At 46.9% G+C, this 27058-nt stretch overlaps 1 protein-coding gene across 2 annotated transcripts in view; it reads left to right on the top strand.

Moving 5' to 3' along the window:
* The window catches only part of EEFSEC (eukaryotic elongation factor, selenocysteine-tRNA specific), a 1309919-nt gene that overhangs the window by 47529 nt on the left and 1235332 nt on the right, over positions 1–27058 (top strand). The window lies entirely within an intron of this gene.

Genomic DNA, 27058 nt, shown 5'->3' with positions numbered 1-27058 from the left:
ATTGAGCTGGGGTCGTAGTCTTTGTCCTGGATTTGGACATCAATGCTTCGTTATCGGATTCTCTCTGCTTCCCCCTTTCTTTTCCAGGCTCTTGCCCTCTGTCTGCTGGAGGGTGGTCCTGTGCTCCGATAGTCTCTTTTTGTTTACTTCCCTTTGGGTACGACGGTAGATCAGAGGCTAGGCCCCTTGTCTCCATCAAACAGGGTCTATGTTGGGGTTGGAGCCTGATGTTTTTTAAATCTTGGAGGGTGATTCCCCTATAGTAAGTTTTATTAGGGTTGTCTGCTCCTTGCTCGGCCCTTCAATTCCGTTCCCCTCATGAAGATCTGTGTCTTTCTTGTGTAACACACTGCTGGTTTAGGCTGTCGCTATGTTGGTTTGTTCTGTGTGGCTGGTTTATATGGTGCTGCTCACTGTTTGTTTTTTTGGGGGGGTTTACATTACCAGCTTCCCCTTTTGATTGATCCCCTGGTGTGTCAGGAATGTCTCTTTCTCTAGGGGATCATGCCTTCAGCTCACTGTGGCGTCCCCTTCCTCTCTTGCCACAGCCCCTTGCCTTCATCTTCTGCCCCCCCAGTAGCTTGTGTCTGTTTGCCTCTGCTGTGCACGTTGATTTGGGGGCTGTTCCTGCACCACTCTTATTGTTGGGGGGAACCCCACTTTGTAGCTGGAGGTGCCCACCACGATCTTGATGGTCCGTATGTGCTTGGGGGCTCTGTGGGTGCTCAGAGTGAGGCCGAGGGACTGCCTGCCCTTTGCATTGCTGTTAACGCTGATGTGGGTGTGGTCGCAGCTTTTAACTTTTCTTGTACTGCACTCTTTCTATGAGGGGGGTGGAAGAGGGACTCTCCGTGCACTCACCGGCTGCCCCTTGTGTCCTCATTCAACTGCTGCTGTCCATTGCGTCCCGCTGCATAGTCCTCCCGCTCTGCGGGTGTGTGCAGCTGATTTGCTCCAATGCTGCTTCCTATCCAGATGTTCGAGGTAGGTTCATTCCATGGAGGGCTGGAGGGAGATGTTGCATGCTGTCCTCCCCTCGTTGTGTTGGATGCCCGGTCTTTGTGCGGCGGTCCGACCCTTGCTGGATCCGTGGTGCGGTCAGCTGTGTTGTCCGCAGCTCCTCCTTAGGGTGGTGTCTACCACCATAGTGTGCTAACCCGCAGCAGGTTGGGACGGTGCAATGTAGAGCTCATGTTTGGGCCGGCTGCGGTCTCCGATGTGGTTGTGGCTTATCCTGGTGATGTTGGGGTCTCGCTCAGGGGATACAGTGCGTGTTCTGTGGCCGCTCCGGCTGTGAAGCCCAGCCCGCGGTGCACGGATGTTCCTCCCACTTCTTCTTCTTACGGGGGGTCAGGCGCGGTATGGTTGCTCCTCACCCCTACTCTTGAAGCGCATAATTTTTTTAATGTTACGGTGCTGGGATGCACCCGGAAAGCTTAATTGTAGTGCTCATTAGGAGCGGCCCGGCAGGGAGAGACTCTATGTGCGTCCTCCTCTGCCGGCCACCATTTTGGAATCCCCACAAGAATATGTTTTAAGGCTCTTTCTCTGATCCACAAATGTATCTATCGAGGTGCACATATCTATCTCAAGGAACAAGCAATCCCATACGCCCCCTCAAGATCACTATGCTCGAGTAACTGTGGATATCTGACTGTCCCAAGATGCAAAAGAGCTAGACGCTCAGGTCGATCCTTTGACATCCTTGCAGTGAAAGTTTGGACTTGGCTGCCCACGCACATATGCTTGGAACCACATTATCTGGTGTTTCGGAAACGTTTAAAAACTCTCCTATTTGAATAAGTGTCCCCCCTGCTGTGCTCTCTGCCTCACCAGCCTCCATCCCTCGGTAAATGATCCCATGTGTTAGTTAATGTTTTTGTCCCGTCTTTCATCAGTCCTTGTGTTTTTGTAAGTGCCCTGATGCTTGTTGGTTTTTTGAAAACCAATCCTCACGGTTCCCTTCCACAAGTTCCAAGCACCATGGGACACAGAAAACAAAAGGTGTTGATGCTTCGTTCTCAAGATCTCGCTTGTAGCACCTCAAATCTCAGGGTTCCCTTCTCCAAGACTTAATTTTATCATCACAATGTCTTTGGGTTTTCAACATTTAGGGCTCACTGGTCGAGGCGCAGTTGTCAGACCAAACGGTCCACCCATGACTGGTCACGCAACCAGGATCCCTAACTCTCAGCCTCTTGGCTTTGATGTGTGGATTCACAATGTTCCTTATCAGCCCCTTGGCTTTGCCTTCACTTGTCTCTCATCCTTTCCGGTCTTCCGCCTTGTCACACTGCATTCATTCATGAAAGTTCAGTTTAAGGGTATTTTGCTCACAGCCACCTTATGACTCTCTGTCACACTTATGCCATTTTCTGTAATTCGTTTTCCACTGGCATTTGGGTTATTTACTTTATTTAATTGGCCCATGAAGCTTTTTATTCCATTCAACACTTTTGATGTAATTTTAGGGTTTAATTCAATACAGTATTCGATAAGCATTCATGCCGCTTATTTGTAAAGTTCCATTTTGTTTGGTATTTCATATACATTGGTTTAGCTGAATTTTAAAGTTCCATTCAACTTGGTATTCAATAAGCATTCGTTTTGCTTAATTTGAAAGTTCTATTCACTTTAGTATTTCGTGTATATTCGCAGGACCGCCCCATTGCGCGAGCGTCCTCCCCGACACTCACCGGCTTATGGCGACTCCTTCCAGCAGTTCCCTCAGCTTCTCCTTCACTGCCTAATCTGGGAAACTCACCCTCTGCTGCTCTGCTCGCATGCCGCATGTCTCTCCCTGCACGTCGGCAAGTAAGAATGCTTCTTTCTGGACGCAGCTGGCGTCCTTCCTTCTTCCTTCTTGGTGCTCTCTCGCAGCTCCTGCTGCAGCTCCTTTGTAACAGAGGCTCCCAGACTGGCACAACTTAAACAGCCCACTGGCTACTGGCTGTGCTACTCGCCCGGTTCCATCACGGCTGCCTCCTGTAGCAAGGCCCCCTGCTGGTCTCTCCCACACAGGCCTTCCTGTTGCTCATTGTTCTGCTCCACTGGCCTCTTTTCATACACCTGCAGCCCCTTGACAGGCTGCTGGTGTGGCTCTCTAATAAGACTTGACCACAATTAAAGGGACATGCCTGACTCTCATAACTCCTTGTGGGCATCTTCCTTGTCCCAGTACTAAAGTGGTGAAAGGGTATAGTGTTCATTCCTCTTAGTTAACTCTTCCTCATCTCAGTACTGTCAATAGCTTTACAGTAGCCCAAAAAGGTTGGGGAAGATCTGGTTAATTCTCAACAGAAAAAGGGGGGTACCATGTCTCTCCTAAGGGTACCCCACTCCCAGGTCCCAAGGACCCTCCACCCAGGTGCTCCTCCCTCGCTTCCCCACTCCCAGGGTCGGGATCCAAGAGCGATTGCCTTTCCCTGACCACCCGAGAAGAGGATCCAGGGGTTTTAGGAGTGAGAATACCCTCAGGTTTCTCACACTACCCACATTAGTGTCTTCCATTCCTGTGTTTAAAGTTTAATGATCATAGTTTAGGATAATGGGGTGACGCATGGGGTGGCCAGTCAGATTCCAGGGTAGCACGTGGCATCCCAGGTCACTCCCTGGACACGATACTGATCATTAGAAAGAGGTACTCTGCCACAGGAAATGATTTGTGAATGCATTGGTCGTTCCGAAACTACTACTGGGTTTTACAAATCGGAAGGTTTACAAGCCTTGCCCCATTCATAAGCGCAGTGTGAGGTCAAGGCATGCAGTGCAAAATAGGCGCAGTGTCTGGACCACATGTTAGGGGCATGCTTGAACAGTTCTTCCTGAACCTTTTAAGCTGCACAAGTAGAGTTCCTGGTCCTATTGGCTAGATGGCTGTAACCTCACAGAATGTGAAAGCTCTAGACTACGAGCCATAAGGTGCCAGGATTACTATAAAAGGTATTGTTCCCAGATTATTTCTACCATGTAGTTTCCTAAATATATGATGACGTGGTTTTATGCATTGGGCTACCAGTTTGTGCTACGGGGCAGTTTCCAAGTTCTTTGCCACCATAAATAGTCTTAGAAAATAATCATGTTAAGAAGAGGGGAACAAATACTCAGGAATTATAATAATGTCCGTTTTGTTATAAAGCACTTCATGCAGGATTTCTCCTGCTTCTATGGGCTGTAATCTAGGTGTTATTATTAATCCTGTTTAATGGCAGTCCATTTTTCGATTTTGGAAGGATGAAAGGCTGTGTTGGACTTGCTGGGATTCAAACTCTGACTGAAGCGCGAACCCAAATATTTGATGCAGGCGCGCAACTCACCGAGCTGTCTTATCGGCATACAGTATGAAGCCTAAATAACAAACTAACTTCTTCATTGCAGACAGAGCCCCTACACACCAACCCCCTCTAGTCTACCTTCGAAATGAGTGATGTATTTTTAAGCTTGTGGTTAAAATAGCAAGCTTGGGCGTGTTTGCAGGGTCATCTGATCAAATCAAATTGTGATCACTTTGTTAGATTGGTTTTTCACGAAGGCACATTCTAAAAAAAAGTACAGCAGTAAGAGTCGGAGGTTGCGCTATTTTTAGAAATGTGCCAGTCACCTTATTCCCAAAGGTGACCAGCGGTATTTCAGGAGGGGCTGAACATTGGCGCAAATATGCGCTGACCAGACTCCTTGCATGCACAACAACACCGTTTGGGGGTTGAGCATGCTAGTTTGACATGTCACATTTCAAAAATAAATCACGATAGGGTTAGAAATTACCTTGCCTTGATTTGCTGACATTCGTGTTTAAGCTGAATTTTGTTTCGACAGCTCACACATGGGGTGCCAGGTCATACTGCCTGCATATGAATGTGTAGACCTGCTGGCAGACTTCTTTGGAAAGCCTTCCGAGCTGCTTCCATGTTGCCCTACCCATAAGCAGGGCAGGGGGCGGGAGGGTTGCACGTAGTGCTCATATGCAGCTAGTACCGCACGGCATATGGTTGAAGGTTGGCCCTACAAATGCTCCTTTGACCACGCGCTGCTGTTTAGTTAACTCGGAGGATCCTGCGATAAAAAGAATGTGAAACGTGTTTGGCCTGTTTTGAGGATGTTGAAAGGATTATGGCGCTCTTTGGGTAAACATCGAAGCCTGCTGGGTGACCCTTGAGGTGTAAACCTTCTGGGGGCAGATTCAACAAATGTGCGAGGTTTCTTTGCTTGCCTGAACCTTTCCCCTCTTGTTCGGGGGCGTGTCCTCGCGGTCACCACCCCTGCCCGCCGTGTCTTGCAAGGGAAGGTGGCCGCCGAGGTCTGCTTCCAATTTAGCGTTTGAGTCCAACCGAGGAAGTGGCTTAATTCGCGCCTGATCCAGAGACTGGGGCCCGTACTTTTGAACTTGCGCAAGTGCTCGAGGGGAGACAAGAGCGAGGGAAATGAGCAGATGCAAAGCATCTGGGGATAGCTCCAGCGCGGTGACGCAAGTCCAACAACAGAGAAACGGCCTAGGTGGATCAAGGGTGCCATGTTCTCATTACAGAGCGTGAACCCTGGGCGACTGTAGCAGCGGGGTTACTGAACGGGCTACAGCGTTCATGGGGTCGCTTCAAAGGGCCATTGAGGTGCCATGAAATTAGAAATCCCCAGTTGGGGCCCTTCAACCAGAAACCTGGTCATTTAATTACCTCTACATGGCCGAAGTTAACAAGAGCCACAGTATATTGCCCCACCACACACGGTATGGGACGGCATAAGAACCTGAGCAGAATGGGTTACATCTTTAGCAAGATAATCCGATCCCGCACTAACGTTCATGTTAAAATATGCCCTGCTTTTCTAACTTTTAGGCCTGCACAGACTCTCGTTTAGGTCCTTCAGGGGTTAACAGACTGTCATTGGCTGACCGCATCCTATTACAGTTGTCCATGAGAGACTATTACATTGCCACTGGTTGACCGTTTCAGCAGAACTTTATTATTTCATTTTAGATATTTTTAACCACAGCTGTCCTATTATTTTGCTAAATGTTAATTAGTTCTCATGAAACTTGCCGTTTTTATGGTGTCCTTGCAGTTTTAGTTTTGATTGGAGTAGAGCATGAGCGCCTCTTATAAAAAAAAAAAAAATGAAAAGTTCGGTTCTTATATTGCACCTCAGGCCGGAGTCCAACCTCTAAGCGTGGTACCACGTTTTAAACCATGCTGCTCGATGTTGTCTTCCAGTCAGCACACGCGCTTTGCCCCTGAGCTAACCTCCTGGCACTTATTCATGACAATAAGACATAAAATAAGGGGCTCTCAGCAATGTTACAGATACAGTTACAAATACAGATTTTCCACACTAACATTAAGGAAACTCATGATTCTGTTAAAGACACAGAGGTGATGCATTATGCTTCTCCATCTTTAATGTCGGATAACAGCATATATAGACAAAAAACAAAACTCTTAAACTACCAGTCCCTAGGGAAAGGAGTAGTCTTAGTGAAAGATATATCATGTCAGTCAATATCCAATCACAATCCATCCAATCACAATCCAGCAACATCTACAATGTCCTTAAACTGGAACTTTCGCTCTCTTCTTTGAAGATTCAACAGTTTCTCTTTCTACCAGTGTCTAACATTATCAACAATTCTGATGAACTGCTATCGTAATCCAATCCGCCTTAATCCTCCATGCTACTTTTGTTTCCGTTCCTGAAAGTATTGGGGCGAGTAAATCCCTCTTCTATTGTGTTCCGTAATTGATCTTCAAACAGTCGCAGAATTCATATGCAAACTCCTAGCATATTCTAATCAACCTTTAACAGTATTCTCTAGCAATCTTTATTTGCAGAAGCAAAGAATATTGTATGTAGCCCTGTCAAAACCATGTGAATATTCTCCCTTAGCTGAGAAAAACTCCGCCGTTCAATGCTTCATTAGCAGGTTGCTTGCATGGGATAATACTTTGCCTCTGTGCCTGTATTTAAATCATGATTTTCCTTAATGCAAGTTTGTATTCTATGGGCAAATTTGTATTCTATGGCCAGGTCGGAGGCTCATATTATGAGTGTTAAATGCTTACTTATTCCCAGAGAAGCTATGTGGTCGATTAGTTTAAAGTAGAAGTTCTTGAACACTGATTCTCTAGACCAATCTGCTGCCATAATATCCTCCAATCTGGTGCTTGCTCGGAAGGCTGAATGGGTTCCAAAACCTCCTGTATGTATCCCTGGTTGCTTCAGGCCCCATCTGACCAATCTTGCTAGGGTAGCACAAGAGTCCGCTTTATAGGGTTTGATAACAAGTAAATGTTACACATTACCAACGTTGGTCATGGTGGCAGAGTAGGAGAATAGGAAGAAGGCTCATAATGTATTCATGCAGGCTCCCAAAGCGACGGTTCTTCAGGTAGAAGACAACGGTCTAGTTGTTTTACGTACATCTGACGTACCCGTACCTGTTCACGTGACTCCTGATAAGGAAGGAAGTGTAGCTAGCTTACGCGCCGCTACTGCCTTTACCGATGCTCCGTAAGTTTGCATCTAGGATATCCGCATTCTGATACTTCAGACTCTCTTACCTTCTTATTACTAACTTCTGCCTTCTCTCTGCATCTCATACCCACAGGCAGTTACTCTGGCCGTATTCCACATACACCATTAGTTTTGTGTTGGGAGTTCCACCCTTGTCAGTGAGTACAACAAAACTATACTTCCCATCCAGCTCTCTCTCTCCCGCCGTGACTCACACTTCACTCTCCATTCCTGTTCGCTTTAGCATGACAGCTCCAACAAACCGGAACAGACTCCTTTTACTTCTGGACATCTCCGAGAATATCCAGACTCCATTAAGGACCCCATTCTAAATTCCTTGTACGTCACATCTCCTATACTCAGTTCTCTCCTTTCCTCGCAGCCTTTCTTGCTGGCACTTACCTGTCCTGTCTTGATTCCTTTGTAAGGTCTTCGATCCTCTTCGCGTTCCAGTTCGTCTAGAGGGAACAGTCCAGACTTCTACCGTCCAGTCCGAAGAGTTCCAGCCACCCAGGGTTTTTTCCCCCAGGTGGGTTTCCCTGGGGGTCTTGCCTTCCTCCTCCCTGGTATTCTTCACAGGGAGAGAGGGAGCAAGATTCCCACGGGGGATTTTCCATTTTCTGCCAGTTGCTTCCGTTGCGGACCGCAGTCTGCCCAGGTTAGTGATATTCTACATCGATAATTCAATATCAGTTGACAGTAAAAATAGAGTTTGTCCACTCGCTTTAAGTCGTTGTCTGATAACATTTGAGGCATCGCACCACACTAAATTTAGACTGATCAGGAAAAGCCAGGTATGAAGCCGTCGTGATCCCCATCTACATTATTTTTGAAATGTGGAAGGTGACTACTTCCAGTTAAACTCCTACTTGTTGAATTGTGGCCCTCACGTTAGAAACTTTTTAAAAAGAGATCACATAGAAGCATGGTCAGCTTGGCTGCAGTGCTTTTCTGGAAAGACAGTTGTTATTAGGCCACCTTAGGAAAAGATAAAGGGCTTTGTTCACAACTCACAATGTTTAGTATTTAGCGACCAGAGGCCTTACAGGCCAGCTACCTTTTTTAGTAACCTATTGATATGGTGTTGCTCACCAATAGCTGCACTATTTACTAGTGCATACCCTGCTGAAATAGCTAAACTGAATACATTAACTTCCCTTTATGCTCTGCCCTCTGTAGCCAACCCTGATAGGAAATTAGATAATCTACAGTAACAGGACCCGGCCCCTTTCTACACACCAGCTACTCGAGCTATTTCAAGTCGCTTTGTATGACTTTGCTGTGTCTCGAGCCCATAAGCCACATATGAAACTTCCATCTTGCACTGAAATTCCTGACTACACCCATCTAAGCCAGTAATCATCCATGCAACTGGTGCGAGTGACCCGTCCAACAACACGGAGTAAAGATTCCTCACTGGGTCCTACAGTATGCGGCATATCTGTGGCAGGAGTACGGTGGCCTTGCTTCAAACTCGAGGAGCCCCACAAACCAAGCTTATGATGACCAAAATGGAGTCCCATGGCGTGGGAAGGCGTACACCATTTCTGGCCCCTACTGCTAGAGGAACGCATCCGTGGCCATTGGATCTGGCCTCAAATGGAAAAATCTCTCCAACTGATGATTCAGGTTTGAAACAAATGCATTTGTTTATTTATTGTACACTTGTTAGGCACTTATACAGGAAGCAAATACTGTTTCAAACCACCCACAGGGCAACAGGGAGGGGACAGGGGATGAACATGGTCCCTAAATGGCCATCAGCTTCTGGACGACTTTCCTGTGCAGCTGCAAATCTCTGGCATCTCTCATTTACCTCAAATTCCAGTCTACCTGGAAGTTATTCTGCTTTCGCTGAGAAGTTTTTTCATAGGGAGTGTTGCTAGGAGGAGAGATCTTGTGCTTCTGAGGCGATTGCTATATCTCCCCGCTGAGACCTTGTCCATTATGAGTAGTACACAGTATTTCACTGCTTGCGGAGTCTGTGCTTTGACAGCTGTAAGGAATCAAGAGTTAGACTTAGACACAGTGGCATGTTTGTTGTTTGCTGTAGACATTTATTTCTCAAAACAATAGGAGGGTTTCCCTGCCTCACCAAAACTAAGGAACGTCTGCGTTAGGATGTTAAACAAAAGAGCGTACTATGTCCAAAACCCCTAATCTGACCCTTACACTCTAAACGTAATATAATGGGCACAAAGGAATTTCTATAGACTATGCATTTGTAGCCTTCTTTCAGAGTTCAAAAATATAAAGTTAAAGGTGCAGAAAAGAAAGAAAAAGTTCCAACGGGCAAAGTGATCCTCCCTACCCCTATGTTTCTTCTTATCCTTCTGTATCTATCCGGTGCCTCTGGATAAAGTTCCACAAAGTTTCACTATTTAACAAAAGTGGAGCTCCTTTCCCATGTTTCCCTTCCCCTTTAAAGGCTTTTCCTTTACAAGTTCAATGAGAACGACTTCTCCCTTGAGCTTCTCTACCTTTCATTAAGCCTTCACGTTTTTTCCTCCTTTGCCTTGTATTCTTTCAACCTTCAATGCTTTACTTTAAGGATTCTCAATTATATGAATTCTTCCATGCTTTTTCTTTACACATATGGTGCTCTTTACTTCACAATTTCAAGGGGGTTGGGCTTCGCTTGCATCTCCCTTTAAATATACAATTCTTTTTAATTGTCCCAGTTTGTCACACTCTGTATTTTCCACTTACTTTCTGGGGTTATCACTCTACCCTTCTGCTCGGATTGTCACTGGTGTACTCTCCTGCCAGGGTATTTTCTCCTTTCCCACTGATTCCAAAAAGAGGTATAATTCTTCTTGAATGTATTGGTTTGACACTTTTCCCAACTTCAGGTCCACGTCCTTTGCCACTTTTTGTTTACTCTCCTGCCAGGATGTTACACCGTTTCACAAAGTTCACTTCTCCTGGTTTACTCTCCTGCCAGGATGTCACACAATTTCACAAAGTTCACCTCTCAAGGTGTACTCTCCTGCCAGGATGTTACTGTTTCACAAAGTTCACTTCTCCTGGGGGTTTGAGTGCCAGCTCACTATTAGCCTGGTTCACTAACCTACCAGGGCCTTTCCATTCTCCAACTATTTTCTTAGCTATCCACAAAACAATATTTTCTAAATATTGGGTCACTGACCCTGTTTCATTATAGTTAGTGTCTGCTTTCACTTCTTTTTTCAGATATGTGGCCCCAACCCTTTTTCGGCACTGTTTGCACTCACAGAAATTACTGTTTTGAAACGTTTGGTCACCAACCCTTTTCTAATATTGCTTGCATCTGCATGAACCTCTTCAAGTGTATTACTTAATATGACATGACATTCACCAACACGCTCTCCGGTAACCCGTTCGCTTTCTCTAGGCTTACTGAGCAGCTTCGGTATTCCTTGTGTCTTCCCCTCTCCATCTTCTTCAGTTCGCTAACTCAGCGTGCTTCCCCTGAGCCAGTGAGCTTTTGCTTTGCCCTCCTCTGCTTCCTTCGGTTGACCTCTCCTGCATGCCATTCGTGTCAGCCTCACCGCTGCTTCTGACGATCTGCTTGTTCTCAGCGTACTGACCGGCGTCCGAACAAGTCACCGACAGAGCCAGCCTTTGCCTCTCACTTCGCTGTGGTGTTCTCTCAGCTTTGTCCACTTTAACCTTCTTGGGACAGTGAAACACTTTGCAAAGACTAGAACGCAGCGTTGGCTTACCGCTTCTGGTCATCTTCATTACTCCTTTCCTGTTCATTGTTTTAGTACTGAAAAGGGGGCTGAAGGTAAATAAGGTGTTTGACTGTAGTAAGGTGATTTCTTCATCTATACCACAATAAGCCATGTATGTCTTTTACAGAGGCATATATGTGTCATTGGGAATTGTAACTGCAAGACTATTTTGATCTAGTAGTCTTCTGTTTCTCTGGAGCTTGTCTTACCCTATGTGGTCCTCCTACAGATAGCCGCCCCCACGGTCAGAGTCAGGTTGCTTCTGCCTTTCCCTGGTCTCGTAAGGGAAGCTTCCCTCCAGAGAATCTTTGATGATAGTGCTAGATTCGTCACACAGTATACTAGCCACCTAGTAGTTCCAGACAATTTGTGATACTTGAGCTACTCAAGTCCTCCAGTTGTCGTAGTCCTGCACAGGGCTCCTCAGCTTGTCCTACTAGCACCCTATACGACTATCACATCGGAGGAGCTCCCAAAGATTGCTCTCCCTTTCTAGGACTCCACATGATGAAACCACTGATGCATTTCTATTCTGGCTTCACTGGAGATCTGCACCATTTACTCGTACCAAAGTCTGCGTTCAATAATTTGAAATGCGAACTCCAACAGGTAAAAGGATATGATATGATATGGCATTTGTAATGCACCTATACACAAGTGTTTCAAGGCCTGACAAGGCAAGGGAGGGGAACATAGGGAAGACAGAGACAACGATCTTACTAGGCCAAGTGAAATCGTGATCGCGCAAGTGCAGGGGAGGGGGGAAAGGGAAAAGTGCGAGGGGGAAGGGAGAGGTGAAGTGCAGTACATAGGATAAACAGTAAATAAATAAAAACAATAAGAGCAATAATAAGAAGTGCGACCAGCTGGTGGCAAGTGCAAGTGCAAGTGCAAGGGTAAGTGCAGACATCAGGTGTCAAGTGCTGGTAGGGGGCTGTAGGGATACAGAAACAACCCCGAAGTGCTAGGGTTGCCAGGGGGGCAGTGCAGGCGTGAAACTGGCGGGGAGGGAACCTGGGCCAGAGAACAGAGGGTAGCCAGGTGGCCCGTGCAGCTTCAGCCAGGAGTTCAGCAGGGGAGAGGAGGAGAGAAAGCAGAAGCAAAGACAAAGGTCTTGAGGTGCTTCCGAAAACCAGAGATAGTTCTCCTCAATTTTCAGAGAGGCAGGGAGGCTGTTCCAGAGGGAGAACCCAGCTGAATAAAGTGATCTACCACCAACCCGTTGCTTGGAGAAGCGACTGACCCCGAGGGAGTTGAAGGCAGATGAGCGAAGAGCTAGAGAAGGAAGATATTTAGGAAGAGAGAGTTGAAGGTATTGAGGCCCCGGAAGGCCTTGTGGACAATGCAGATGGTTTTGAACTTAATCCTTGCAGCCACTGGGAGCCAGTGCAGAAATTTCAGTCCAGGAGAGATACGATCCCTGGGCTTGAGGCCAAGGACCAGTCTTGCAGTCCTGTTTTGGATGAGTTGCAGAGTGGGGAGAGTAGAGGCAGGCAGATTTAGAAAGAGAGAGCCTAGAGAACACCAGAACCCTGGAGACAGTGAACTTCTGGGGGAAGGAGAGGAAAGGAACAATACCTCTGAGGAGGTGCAGCTGGTAGTGTGACTTCTTAGCGACATCAGAGATGTGAGGAGAGAAGGAGAGTGTGGAGTCAAAGATGAACCAGAGGTTTTTAGCCTCACAGGTGGGAGCAGGAAGAGGGCCAAGAGAAGCCGGCCAGAGAGCGACAGGAAAGGAGTGAACGGGTGTACTGATGAGAAGAATCTTACTGGCATTAAGGCAGAGATCATTGGCGGCACACCACTCCTGGATAGCAGACAGTCGGAGATGAGAGAAGGAGATGATGGGGCTGAAGGGAGCCTGAGAATGAGCTGCGTGGCATAGCACTGAAAGTTGGGGCAGAGAGCGGCAATGCAGTGGGCAAGAAGTGCCAGGCATTAGTTGAACAGCCAGGGAGAGAGGTTAGACCCCTGGGGAACACCACAGGTAGATATAGAGATCGAGGAGAGGAAGGACCCATGTTGAACCTGGGAGGGTCGATCAGGGAGGAAAGAAGTCAGCCAGGGCAGGGCCTGACCGGTGATACCCACGGAGACGGTTGAGCAGGATGGCATTGTTGACCATGTCAAAGGCAGAAGAGAGATCAAGTAAGATGAGGACACAGGGGGTGTTGGAATCAAGGTTGGAGAGCAGGTCTTAACGGATGTTAAGGAGAGCAGTTTCCGTGCTTCTGGCAGCTCTGAGGCCAGACTGATGGTCATGGAGACAACCAACAGATTCAGTGTGAAGATTAAGCTGGGAGATGGGCCGCTTTTCCAGGAGTTTGCCCAGGAAAGGAGTGATGGAGATTGGGCGATAGTTAGCCGGGCAGGACGGGTCGGCAGAGGGTTTCTTAAGAAGAGTGTACACAAGGGAGTGAGTCAGGCGGCAAGGGAAGACTCCAGTGGCGAAAGAGTGGTTGCAGAAGTCAGCCAGAGCAGGAGCCAGGGTGTCAATGCAATGTGGTCCTTGATGATTTTGGAGGAACAGGGGTGAACCTGTTTTGACGAGACCTTCATAGATCGGACTAGTCTAGAAACCTTGTCTGAGGAGAACGGGGGAAAGGCAGAGAAGGAAGGAGGGAGGAGAGGTGGCCGAAGAAGGGCCAGAGGAAGAGCAGGGAGTAGAGGGAGGAGGGGAGAGGAAGAGAGAGAGAGGACAGGATGTCCTGAGTTTTAGAGATGAAATGAGAAGCCAGACCCATGCAGAGGGCCTGGGAGGGCACATGAGAAGTAGAGGCTGCAGCAGGATTGGCCAGTTCCTTGCAGAATGTTTTTTTTGATAATACATTTTATTGATTTTGAGACAAACAAACCACATAAGCACACTGTCGATACAGGTCATTGATTGTTTCCCACCGTTATTTCAGACAACATTTTAAATCTGAGTTCACTGCCCCTTTGCAGGAGCTACATTCGATTCCCCCGCTTTGTTGGTACCCTGGATGTCGAGGGGCGCCACATTCTCTCTTCTTGTCCGCTTATACAAAGTCACCTTTCAATGGGCGTCCTTGCAGATTTTAAAGAGTTCGGCCGAGTTGTCAGATGCCGCAGGCGGGCAGGCTTGGACGTGAACTCTCTTCTTGGTACAGAAAAGAACCATTGAGCTGGTGCCCTTCATGGAACAAAATCAAGGTATTTATTCAATACACTTCTTTGTTCCAAAGAAAGATCTAACAATGCGCCCAGTGCTGGACCTTCGGCCTGCAAACAAGTATGTCAAACCTCAAAAATTAATGATGGCAACGCTGCAGAAAGTCATCCCACTATTGAAAATAGGAGATTACATGGCAACATTGGACATGAAAGATGCATACTTTCATATTTCAATGTTGCCACCACAAAAAAGACCTCAGATTCAAATTGGGAAACAAGCACTACCAATTCGACTTTGCGTCAGCCCACAGGTTATTCACAAAGGTCCTAGCTGTGGTGGCCGCCCACCTGCACAAGCAGTCCATTCCAGTGTACCCTTACATAGATGACTGGTCATGCTTTTGGTATAATACTGCTATTAATCATGTATTTGAGAACTCTGTTTCCAAGAAGAACTGCTGGTTTTTGACAGGGGTAAGCTAGACAAGGCACTTGTGAGAGGCTTCTCTTTAGTTGTTTCACTGCCTTGGCTTGTTCTGGACCCCACTCCCACTTGACCACCCCCTTTAACAAATGGACCAGGGGTCTCGTGAAGTCTGCGTAATCCTCAATGAACCTCCTACTGTAGTCAGTCAGTCCAAAAAGGCTCCTTTCACGCAGAGTTGTGGGGTCTTTCAGTTTTAGTAGTGCTTCCACTTTTTTCTCCTGGGGACAGAGACCCTCAAGGGTGATTTCATGTCCTAAGAAGTTTACACGGGTCCTACACCACTGTGCCTTCTGGAAGGGCAGTTTCGCTCCAGCAACATTGCCGAGTGAAGATCTTTTCTGGCGGTATGTCATAGTCACAGTCATAGCAGTCATTGGGGATTGTGCCTAAGATTTCATACCTTAAGTCCATGGAGAAATGCTGGTCATCAACCGCCATTTCAATAAAGGTGTCTGCGCCTAGAGTGATACTCCTAGGGTCGCTGTCATCCACCCCTATTGGAATGGTATTATGTGTTAAGTCCACTAACTGTGTCGGGTTCAAACCCAACCCCTACTGTGGAGATGATGATTTAAATGTACATATGCGTCCGGGTTGTGGAGTTTCTGTCCTCTTTTTTGATTTTCAGGGAGATTGGGAATTGTTGGGTCCGTTCTGGGATGGTGACCTCCTCTCCAATTTGAATTTCAACTGCATACAGTAGCAATTGATCTGACCAAAATGCCTTTTCAGGATCATCAAAGACCATGGGGTTACCCCCAAATCGGAACCAGGCTTTGTAATTCATGAGGTCCAAATTAATTGCGAACCGATTGAGAATGTCACTTCCTAAGTAGAATGCAGAGGGGACATCTTGCACGACCCAACAATTATGCTCTGTTATGTTATGTGTATTTATACAGCGCACATACGCCCGAGGGCATCTTGGCGCTAGAGCAGTTGAGGTGAAGTAGTAATTACAGAAAGACCACTTAGAAAAGAAAAGTCTTCAGAGAACGTCGAAAGGCCAAATGGTTGGTTGTAGCACGAAGAGCCCAGGGCAGCTGATTCCAGGCCCTTGCGGCTACTACCGAGAAGGCACAGCCACCAATACGTGAGCGTCGAAAAAGGGGTACTGATAATAACAGAGCTGTCTGAGACCGGACAGGGCGAGCATGAACATAGTGGACACATTTTTCCTGAAGATACTCCGCTACAGACTTGAAGAAGGCTCGATGAACGAGGCACATTGATTTAAACAGAATCTGCTTCGCAATTGGAAGCCAATGCAGCTGTCTCAGAATTGGTGACATATGGTTCCTCTGGCCGCCGCATTCGGTAATAATTGGATACAATTTATCAAATGTCGTAGGCCATAGTACAAATAGTACTATGCTTTTATCACCAATGGACATTTTTAGCATGTACCTGCTAGACAGGAGATGTTTGAAATTGGGAGTTTCCAGGCCCAATTCCCACTTATCAACAAATTTAAATGTAGAAATGGTCTGATCTTTTGGGAGTTTCCTGAACAACGCTTCGCTGATGAAGCTTTTTCCATTATTCAGGCATACTCTGGCGAGAACTGGCTCCCTCCCCTCATTTAACTGAATGGGGAGGAACAGCTGTTCACCCTTTTTCTGAATATCGACCAAGCTCTGAGCTGGTTTTTCATCACTTTTTATCATGGGACTTGTGTTTTCAAATTGTGAATTGGTATAACATTTCAGGGTATTTCCTTCCAGTGTGGAATGCAACTTGGAACTGGAAGGAAGGTTGATTTTCAGGAATGGAGAGGAGTTACCATCACCAGTTTGTTGTCCTACACCAATTACAGTAATGTCTGGTACTTGATTGTACTGAAAATGGAACTCAATGTTGTTGGATGCTGCTCAACCATGTGGCATGTGCCATTTAACCTGACATAGTTGGTTCTCTGTTTTAATTTTATTGGCCGGTTAGCCTGCGTCCAGAGGACCTTGTTCACTCAGTCTATTAGTGGAGACAACCTCCTAATTTCCTAACAGACGGAGTTACGACTGTGACCAAGTCTTTCATCTTGTGTTGCCCAATTTTGATCTCCAAATGGTCGTATGGTGCCATTTTCAAGGTGTCGTAAATCTTCCCCGTCTCACCTGGGATCGCTCTGTTCCGCGGGAGGATTCCTCTTGTGGACGGATCGTGTCTTGTATAGACTCGCTCGAGTCTCGTCCGGCTGCAGAGCGCGTTCAGAGTTTCGGGAAGGCCGCTGTTCCAGGATGTCCAGGAAAGTAGGTAGCGGTCGCTAAGAATGGGGATTCCAGGAATCGAATAGAGGGAAAGGGAGAAGGAAGGAGGAAGGAAACCAGCACACACACGTCAAGTCACTACCTAGTGATAGCGGTGAGACGCGCGGGGCCATGGCCAATTTATAGGACGTGCCGTGTCCGACGTGAAAGCTGGTGTGAGGCAAGTCGCTTGTTGCGGCCATGTTGGGAGTAACAAGGAATACAAGCCCCGGCGCGATAAGGACCAGGAGGTCCAGAAAGGGAAGGTTCTATGGGTCATGACACAAGGTTAGTATCTAGGTATTCACAGAGGGCCTTTTTCTCGGGTTCTGTTAAAATGAACATCCTCCCAAAGGGAATCGCAGCTGAAGGTTCGGTTTCAATAGCACAGTCTTCTGGTCTATGAGGAGGTAAGGCTTGAACAATAGCAGAAGAAAACGCATCAGAGAATTCCTGATAAACTTTAGGAACCTGGATGATGTTTGAGACCGAGAGTAGAGCTAGGTGGTTTGTTGAAGGGTCTCCCGCTGGTGCCGGAGCGGGGTCCAAGGATAGGCAGTGAGAGATACAATGTTCGGAACCCAGGAACAAGGAACCTGCTGCCCAATTGATATATGGATTGTGTTGTTGTAGCCAGGGCATTCCCAAAACCAATGGGTAATGGGCGGATTTTATAATGTCAAACCTTATCTTTTCTCGATGATGGTTTATTGCTAGCTCGATTTCCTTAGTCTGGAGGGTTATTGGTCCGGAAGAAAGGGGTCTCCCATCAATTGCTTCTACAGGTTGCATGACATTCCGGGATTCGTAGGGAATATGGTGTTTAAGGACCCATTCTTGGTCTATGAATATTCCCATGGCCCCACAGTCCACTAGTGCCAGAATGTGGTAGGTGTTCTTCTTGGATGGCGATAGAAAGGCCTGTAAAATTACTAGATTGTTCTGTCCAGGAGAGTTCAAGGATGGTATAGATGTGGAGCCGACATGGCAGAAGTTTTCTTCCTTATGGTTTAGGTCTTGTACAAGCCCGCTCTGCCGTCTTCGGCTTCCAACGTTCATTCACTTTTTGTCCGGGATCGATATTGAACTCCAGGAAATCCAGGAATGAGTAAGGAAGCAAGCACTGGGAGGCGGTGCACGGATTCCCAGAGAGGGGTAGGTAGAATGAGAGAGGATAGAATGAAGCAGGGTTCTGGGAACTAGGAAATGGCAAAGTTCCGAAGGGCGAACTTCGGAGCACACTTCTAACCACAGCTAACAGTAGCGTTGAGACGCGCGGAAGCGCGGGGGTGTGGCTAATTTATCGTGTGTGCGGCAATGAACGTGAAGACTGGTAGGCAGCGCTCAGTGTAGCGGCCATGTTGGTAGTACAGCAGAGTCTAAGCCCCGAAGTGACAAGGACCAGGAGGCCCAGAAGGGGCGTGTTCGAAGGTTCATGACAGCTGGTTGTCGTTGTTCCGGGGTGCCAAACCCTTGGTTTGAGCTGTTTTGAGCTGCCATGTTCATCTGAGGGTTCTGCTGAGCCCTCAACAAGCGGCTCAGGTCTCGGGTCAAGCTCTGGACCTGGTGCTCCAGTTGAAACACCCTCTCTGGCTGATACAGGGGTCTTCAGTCAAATCTGGGTTGCTTTCGGGAAGGGTAACTATCCCTTCTCCCAGAGTAACTTGGGTATTGAGGGTTTCCCTGGTAGCCCTCCATCCTTGGCCTCCCCTCTCCCTGATTTGGTGGTCTAGACTCCTGAAAGCGGGGAGAGCAAGGAGGGTTATTCTGAATTTTGGGGGTTTGAGAGTACCTGTGGAAAAAACTTAAACTAGAGGATGGAAGATTACTGCCCTCCTGAGGGAAGTTTGGAGGGAAGTTCCCTGTGGCCGTACTTACCTGATTGGATCCCCTCCCTGGGCCTGGGGAGTCCATAGGTACCCCAAGATGGGTCTGTTCCCCTTGTACCTAGGGCTGATGGAATTGGCAGAGTCAGGGGGCACTTTTGTGGGGTACCCTGTCTGACTACCACCGGTTTGTGACTGGTCAGAGGGTCTTCTCTGCCCCTGGTTTGGTTGGTTAGTGGAGGTGTATTTTTAGACCCCCCCCATTTCTAGGTCCAAAATGGGGGTAACCTTTACCTTCGCCACCTTGGCAGCAGCGGGGGTGTTTGTTTGTTTGGTGTTTTTGGGGGGATTCTTGTTTTCTACTGGTTTTTGGACCTCATAGATCCGTGTAGCTTGCTCTATTACCTAGTCCAGGGTCCTGTCATCATGGAAGACCCTTACCAACTGTGTCATAATGTACTGAGGGAGTGCATGTAAATAGGTATTTATGAATTCCCTACTGTTCATGCGCTCCCGCCTAGTGGTTTGTCCAAATGCCTTCTTCAACTCGGGAATAAATCTCCCGTGGCCTGATCCTCTCTGCACAGCCAGTTGTAGGCCTTCCTGTGCGTGAAGAAGTGCTTTAAGATGGCCCCCTTGTAGGTAGACCACCTTGAATGGTTCTGATCCTCCAGCCCAGCAAAGAAGCTGGAGTATTCTGGGGAGAACGTCCATTTGGCAAACTCTATAGAATTCGATCATTTTTAATGTTAAAAGAGGTAATCATCTGGTCATATAGCTCCAGATGCTCCCAGACTGAATGTTTGGCCTTTTTATGGTACTGGGTCATGAACCTTTTTATGGGTTTTACCTGTCTAATAGGGTCCATCACCACAGTTCTCTTTTGTTTGGGAGCCTTCTTTTTCCGCTGCACCCGAGTCCATTCACCCTCCGACTCAGAGCTGCTGCTATTTGAGGTCCCATCCCCATCTTCTAGGCACTCCCTGATTTTTTGAGCTTGGGAGTCTCTTCCAGAATGATGGGACCTAGTCTCTTCTCCCCTGTTGTATCTTGGGCTCTCTGGGTCACTTCCCTTGGACTCTCTCTTTCGCACAGGGGTGTAGTCCTCTGACTCTTCCCTGCTTCCGGGGTTGGTGGAGAACTCCCCCCTACCTCCCTGATTGGGTGGAGGTTTTCAGAATACTCTTTTGGGACCTCAATTCAGACTCCTCTTTATCGCCAAAGCAAACCAAGTGGTTCCTTTGTAGCTGATTTTTCTGCAAGTCTAGCTCCCTGATTTTCTCCTCATATTCCTGGTCGGATACATTGGCCATAATATTTTTGAACCTGGACAGGGATGCACATCCATCAATCTCTGATGGACGCTGGCCTGCCGCCTCAATCATGCTAGGCCTAGTTGAGTCTGGCTGCCTCATGGTTCCCGGTTCTTGTGAACCGGTGGACATGAAGTTAGCAGCGCCTTGTGCATACACAGTGGTAAGTTGACTTGAGGCCCTAGATACAGAGGGCATCACACTGTGATCAGGGGTTGACCTGCTTCTTTCTAACTGTTTGGGGTATCTCAAGTCCTTGTTTAACCTAGCACACTCTTTTTCTAACCTCTCAGGTTTCTCCTTCTCAGCCCGTTTCTTGACAGTAGGCAAAGGCCTGAACCTTGTGCTCTGCTATCAGGGCTTGACTGGCCTCTATGACCTTCCCTTGTGCTGCTACCTGGCTCTGGAGTCCCCTGTTCTCATCACAAAGGGCCTTATTTTCTTTTTGTGCTTCTTGCATTGTCTGGGAATACTAGGACCATTTTTGTTGCAGGAGATGCATCTCCTCCCTCTGCACATTTGTGGCCTGGGTGGTCTTCTACTTGTCTTATATGCCCCATTACATTTGCATACCTTGCTATTTAGGTCAGTCAGTTCCTGAAGACCTGTCCCACTTCTCTCCAGGTCTGTCTTTAATTTTCACACTTCCTGGCATAGGGCATCTTTTTTCTGATACAGGGTGCCAATTTGTTCAGTCAGGCCATCCCTCTGTTGTTTGATAGCGCTTAATATCTGACATTCCTGGTCAAATTCTGTTTGGGAATGGACTTCTTTAATGATTCACTTATTCTCCTCATCCAATTTCTCGATCTGTTTTTGTAGAGCGCCCATGTCCTCTAAACAGATTCTATTGTATGTTATCAAACCTTTCCTGACACTCCTCTTTCAGTGCAGATAATTGGGCCTCCTGTTCTGAAAAGTTTGTTGCTGTACTGCCAACTCCTCCTTTAACTGTTTGATGAGATTTCCCAACTCTAACTCAGAATTTTGGCTCTCGCATTTTTTCTTCTACCTGCCTTAATTCACTCTGGGTTTGATTTAAAAGCTTGGACTGGTTCTGCCCAGAGGTTACACTTTCTTGGTGCTTTTCTTCCATGACTATCATGTGGAAGTACATGTACGCAGTGAGTTGGACCATCTTAATCTGCTCCTCTTTGATGTTCTGAGTCATATAGAACTCAGTCAGGGCTTGATGTAACAGGCCACTGTCCTGCCACACATCCATGCTTATGGAGGTGACCTGTTGCATCATACTGGCTAACCACTGCCCCTGCTCTGCCCATTCCCCTCTAATGAATAGTTTGGACAGAAGGTGCTGCCTAGCCATGTTAATTTCCATGGTGGTCATTATGAAGAGTGTTCTACCTTTGGTTAGTTATCTATGCAATGACAAATCTCTACCCTGCTCTTGCTTAGTTTATTGCTGACTATTTTGAGACACAGGCCTAGGGTATACATTTTGGGATGGTTCCTTTACATTACAGTGTAACACAGTTTTCTAACCAACAAAAGTAACACTACCTTTACTGGGTTAGCCTGCTGTGTTAGACTGTCACGGGTGGAAACTCTTAATCTCAATCACAGCAAGAGCCCCCACTTGTAACGGTTTTCTAACACGGCACACGCCAGCCAAGGATTCGTTCCCCTGACAATGAATGTGCCGCACAATATAAACGCTTTCTATCTTTAATCAACCACAGGTTCTTTATTTTGAGGAGGCCCCACACCGGCTCGCACCCAACCATCACAAACGCCCTCTGTCACAATGGACGAGGAACCAGGCCGGTGTGTATCAATATATTTATACATTTTATGGTTTAACCCCCAAGTGCCATGGGTCCCCCCCCTCCACCCCCAGTGCTAAGGACTTTTTTGGTGATTTCGGTATGTCGCCATTCAGTCCCTTGTAATGTTTTGGTTACAAGAGATATCTCGGCCAAATTTTGCCGCTTTTTCTCCCACATGTAGGCGGTCCTAACGCCACCAAGGAATCCTAGTTCTGTGTGGTGGGTTGAGAGAAAATAACCAAAAAGGGAGAACATTTTAGGTGTTTTCCAAAAATGCAAATAATTATGTATAAAGAAGCCTGTGGGATTTTCCTTGTAAATGCTAAGAACAAATGGCTTGCTTTGCTGAATTCCCCATTTTCCAGGCTTTCACGAACAGCTTCAGTGGAAACCAGAAAAACATATTTTGATATAGTTATCAACCGTTTTGTGAGAGGTAGGCGATTTTGGCTTTTTTTGTCCAATAGGACATGCATGGACGGAATGGAAGAAAAGGGTAGGCAAGCTGAATGAGAGGACAGAAAGGCATATATTTCTGGAAAGTAGACAAAATTCCAAGTTACGGAAGGGGTGATTTGTGCAGGTCAGGCAACAATTATGTAGAGAGAAATTCCATAGTTTGTGGAAGAAGCGCGGAAATGACTGAAAAAAAGGGTATGTGGTGGACATGGTTGGCCTGGTACGGCAACAGCTTATATGAATTTTGAGAAAAACAATGCTCCGCTACATTCCCACAACTCTTGTAGTTAGGAAATCGCACATGTTTCATAATGTTTCACAAAGCAAGCAATACCACAAGCCAAAAACAGAGCCATGGTACACAGGAGTTTTATGCTTATTGCCTAAACAGACGCACTTAGCATGTGTAAATAAGGAAATCAAATGTGGTGAGGAAGGGCAAGCATACATTTTTTAAAAGAGCACAGGCAGACCTTTTGAAGGGTAGGTGACTTGTGCAGGTTACAAAAGTGTATAGTGCCTAAAGCAGCAACTAGTCACATTTGGGAAATGAAAGGGTTGTGTGACAAAGGGTAGCAGCAAATGGGTCGAAACGTTATGAAAACCATGCAAACACAACAAATGTCGTACCTTCCCACGTTCCCACAGGTGTCCCGACGAAAACGGTACCTCACATGTGTGGAGGCACCTACCTTCGCGCAAAGGGAAAAGCCTAAAACACTGGTAACCCCAAGTCTTTTCACACAGCAGATTTTCAGGAATTTTGCTCATGTGGACAACGTACAGATTTTGGCCAAGGGTGTCCAAGCCACCAAGGAAAACTGGGAACCCCATGGATTTCTGAAAAGAGGACACCTGTGGGAATCCACACAGGTCTAACTTCCGCGAATCGGCCCAGAATTTATTACCCACAAGCCCCGGCAAATTCTGAAATTTGGCCAAAAAACCCACACTTTTTGCACATTTCACTTTGGTCATCTACCGAAACACACCGCCAACAACACATGGCCTACCGTCCCGCATTCCTACAGGTGTGCCGATGAAAATGGTACCTCATATGTGTGGGTGCACCAACCTGGGTGCAAACCGAAAAGCCTAAACACTGGTAACCCCCAAAGGGTTTGGGGAGACAACCTACAGATTTGGGACTAGTATGTCGAAGCCACCTAGGAAAACGGGGAACCCCATGCATTTCCGAAAAGAGGACACCCGTGAGAATCCACAGAGGTCTGACTTACACGAATCGGCCCAGAATGTATTACCCACAATCCCCGGCAAAGTCTGAAATTTGGCTGAAAAAACACAATTCCTGCACATTTCACTCTGATCACCCGCCGAAACACCCCACCAACAACACATCGCCTACCTTCCCGCGTTCCCACAGTTGTCCCGATGAAAATGGTATCTCACATGTGTGGGTGCACCAACCTGGGCGCAAGGGAAACGCCTAAAACGCTGGTAACCCCAAGTCTTTTCGCACCGCAGATTTTCAGGAATTTTGCTCATGTGGATAACCTACAGATTTGGGCCCAGAGTGTCCAAGCCACCAAGGAAAACTGGGAACCCCATGCACTTCTGAAAAGAGGACACCCGTGGGAATCCACAGAGGTCTTACTTGCGCAAATCGACCCATAATTTATTACCCACAAGCCCTGGCAAAGTCTGAAATTTGGCTATAAAAACCATACTTTCTGCACATTTCACTCTGGTCACCCACCAAAACACTCCGCCAACAACACATGGCCTACCTTCCCGCATTCCCACAGGTGTTCCGACGAAAATGGTACCTTACATGAGTCAGTGCACCTACCTGGACGCAAAGGGAAAAGGCTTTTCATTTTTTTTTTATTGTTTTGCCTCTTCCCTAGGGGCAGATGGGCACATGTGTGTGCCCATCTGCCCCTGGGGGTGAGGGGAGGTGAACATACTGCCCTAGGCTGGGGGGCCCTGAATCAATCTTTCTGGTGGCCCTCTCCCCCCCACCCTAAGTGGATGGGGGGTAATTCATGAAGCCCTCCCTGGGGGCGGATTTCCCAGGGAGGGCTACATGAGTTGCCCCCCTCCACTTAGGGTGGGGGGGAGAGTGCCAACCCCCTTTAAAAAAAATCCTGGTGGCTAGTGGGCCCACCCCCTCCCAAAACTCTGTTTTTTTTATATTTATTTGTCCCCCTTCTCTGGGGGCAGATGATCACCCATCTGTCCCCAGGGGTCTCCATAGGTGTGGGCAGATGCCTTGGGGCTGGGGGAGGGAGGCTGCTTACTGCAAGCAGCCCCCCCACGTCACAAACGGTCCCTGGTGGTCCAGTGGCATTGTTGAGCACGGATCAATCGCTCTCTAAAAAAGGTGTTGTTGGAAAGGGGAGAGTCTCCCCTTTCCAATGACGCCTCCCTCGATCTCCGGCTTTCAATAAAGCCGGAGATCGAGGGAGAGGGAGAAGGGATCTTACATTCTCTCTTTCACTGCGGCAGCCAAAAATGGCTGCCGCAGTGAAAATACTTTCATTTTCATGTCGGTGTGCATTACGCACGCCGACATGAAACTGACAGTAATCCAATCCCCGGGCCGTGAGGAGGGACCTCCCCCTCACATAGCCCGGGTGTTGGAGTACTGTTAAACGAAGTGCTTAAAAGGACGAGGTATCTCGCCCTTGGCAACAGGGAGGGAATGCCATGGACGAGATACCTCGTCCTTGGCACTTAAGAGGTTATGAAAATAAATGCAAAATCAAAACAATTTGACAGCAGCCACCAATAGGTTCCTACAGCATAATTAGTTCAAAATCCCAAAAATTCACATGAATCTTTAATGGCAAAACAAGAAAAACTATTGTAGAGCATGTGATGGTACCAAGCTTAAGCACTCCGCCTGCAACATTCACCCCCAAACATCTGCCAACTTAATTCTTTTTGGATGGAAGGCATTGGCAAGGAGTCAGGATAATGAGGGAAAAATCGGATTTTGAATTCAGCCTACTACCCAAAGATGGGAGACCAGAAAAGAAAATGAAAACCCGATTTATGAGCAAAATGGCATCATTGGATTTTCTTGTTACTTGCACAGCTGCTTACAACTGCGGTGGGACAGCTAGAGAAGAAATTTGCGTTGCTACACTCGAAAGATAAGCAAGCTTACAGAGTATTAAGCAGGGCACCAAGGCCACATGAACACAAGGTAAGAAAATCTATTGTGGGCCAGAAAACAGCTGCAAAAAGAAAACGCACGCAGCTAATGGAAATTTTGTTTTCACACGGGATAGTTGATGACGGGCAGCCAAGAAAAAGGGCTTAGCTGTCAAAATTGGAAGTCGGTTTCAAGGAGAAGAAAGCAAATGCAAAAGAAGAATACACACGGCAATGGAGTTCCATTGTTACACAGATTTTGAAGTGACAGGCAGCTAAGAAAAGGGCTTAGCTGTCAAATCGGAAATCAATTTTCACGGGCAAGGACAGAGGCACATGCAGGTCGGATTCTAGAGAAAGGATGGTTCTCAATGGGACTATGGTTTGGGTTTTTCTATGCGACAGATGCAAAAACGGAATTCATGGGAAACAGTACACGGGAAAATTCTGTTTTTGATACACAGAGACTTATTCTTTTGAGACTATAGTTTAATGGCTATAATTATTAAAGAAAGGCACTTGGCACAAGGAGGTTAATTTCAAATTTTAACCAAATTACACTGTCAATCTCTTTATAGGGGAATGAATTGATTTACTTGAAAATAATGCTAAGGATTTATACAGATTACTGAAAGATTTCTCAAAGGAACACGCTAACATACACAGGCTAATACGGATTCTACTAAGGACAGGTGAATAAATGATATTGGCAGTTTAGGACTTTCAATGGGATTTTCTATGGGATGCAAGATTAAAAAGAGAGGGGTATGCAATTTGGAACTGGGATTATTGGCTACTTACAATGTAAGCCTTGGTTTGGGATTCAGGAAAGCCAGCAAGGTCTCTGGTCACTCTGGACAGCTAGGCCAAGGGATCCGGTCACTGCACTCTCCTGGGTGGGATTCTGGACAGATAGGCAAGGTCTGGTCACTGTGCTCTCCCAGATGGGGTCAGCTAGGGAAGGTCTGGTCACAGCACTCTCCTGGATGGGGTCGGCTGCCTCCTCTCCTGTCTCCCTGGATTCTTTTGTGTGTCTTGCTGTGGATGGATGGAAGTATCTGATCCATTGTGTCTCTCTCTGTCGCCCTTAAATACCCCAAATGACATAATTCATTTTACGGTCTGTGGGGGAGAGTACTCTGGAATTACTCCTATCCTGAGATAGGACATCCTACCATTCCTCTCTCCTCTCCATGTCCCTATTGGTTCAGGAGAAAGGGCATCATTTTTTTTTGCATTTATGACCTTTCTTTTTGTCTCAAGCTTACATTTTAACAAAAATGAGATATGGATAAAAACTTCAGACTTATACTAGCCACCGCCAAAAGAAGTAGATATGCAGATTCAATGGATCACAGGGAATTGGACAAACTAATTGCTGACTCAGTGCGAGGTTGCATCGCCTTTTGGCACATTGTTTGCCCTTTTCGTGAAATGCATAATAGTTAAAATTCTCACAACGATTA

This window comes from Ambystoma mexicanum, chromosome 2p, assembly GCF_040938575.1.
Source record: "Ambystoma mexicanum isolate Mex_15411 chromosome 2p, UKY_AmexF1_1, whole genome shotgun sequence".
In the NCBI taxonomy this organism is placed as follows: Eukaryota; Metazoa; Chordata; class Amphibia; order Caudata; family Ambystomatidae; genus Ambystoma; species Ambystoma mexicanum.
Note: the sequence above shows the minus strand (reverse complement) of the source record. Positions and strands in the feature narration are given on the sequence as shown.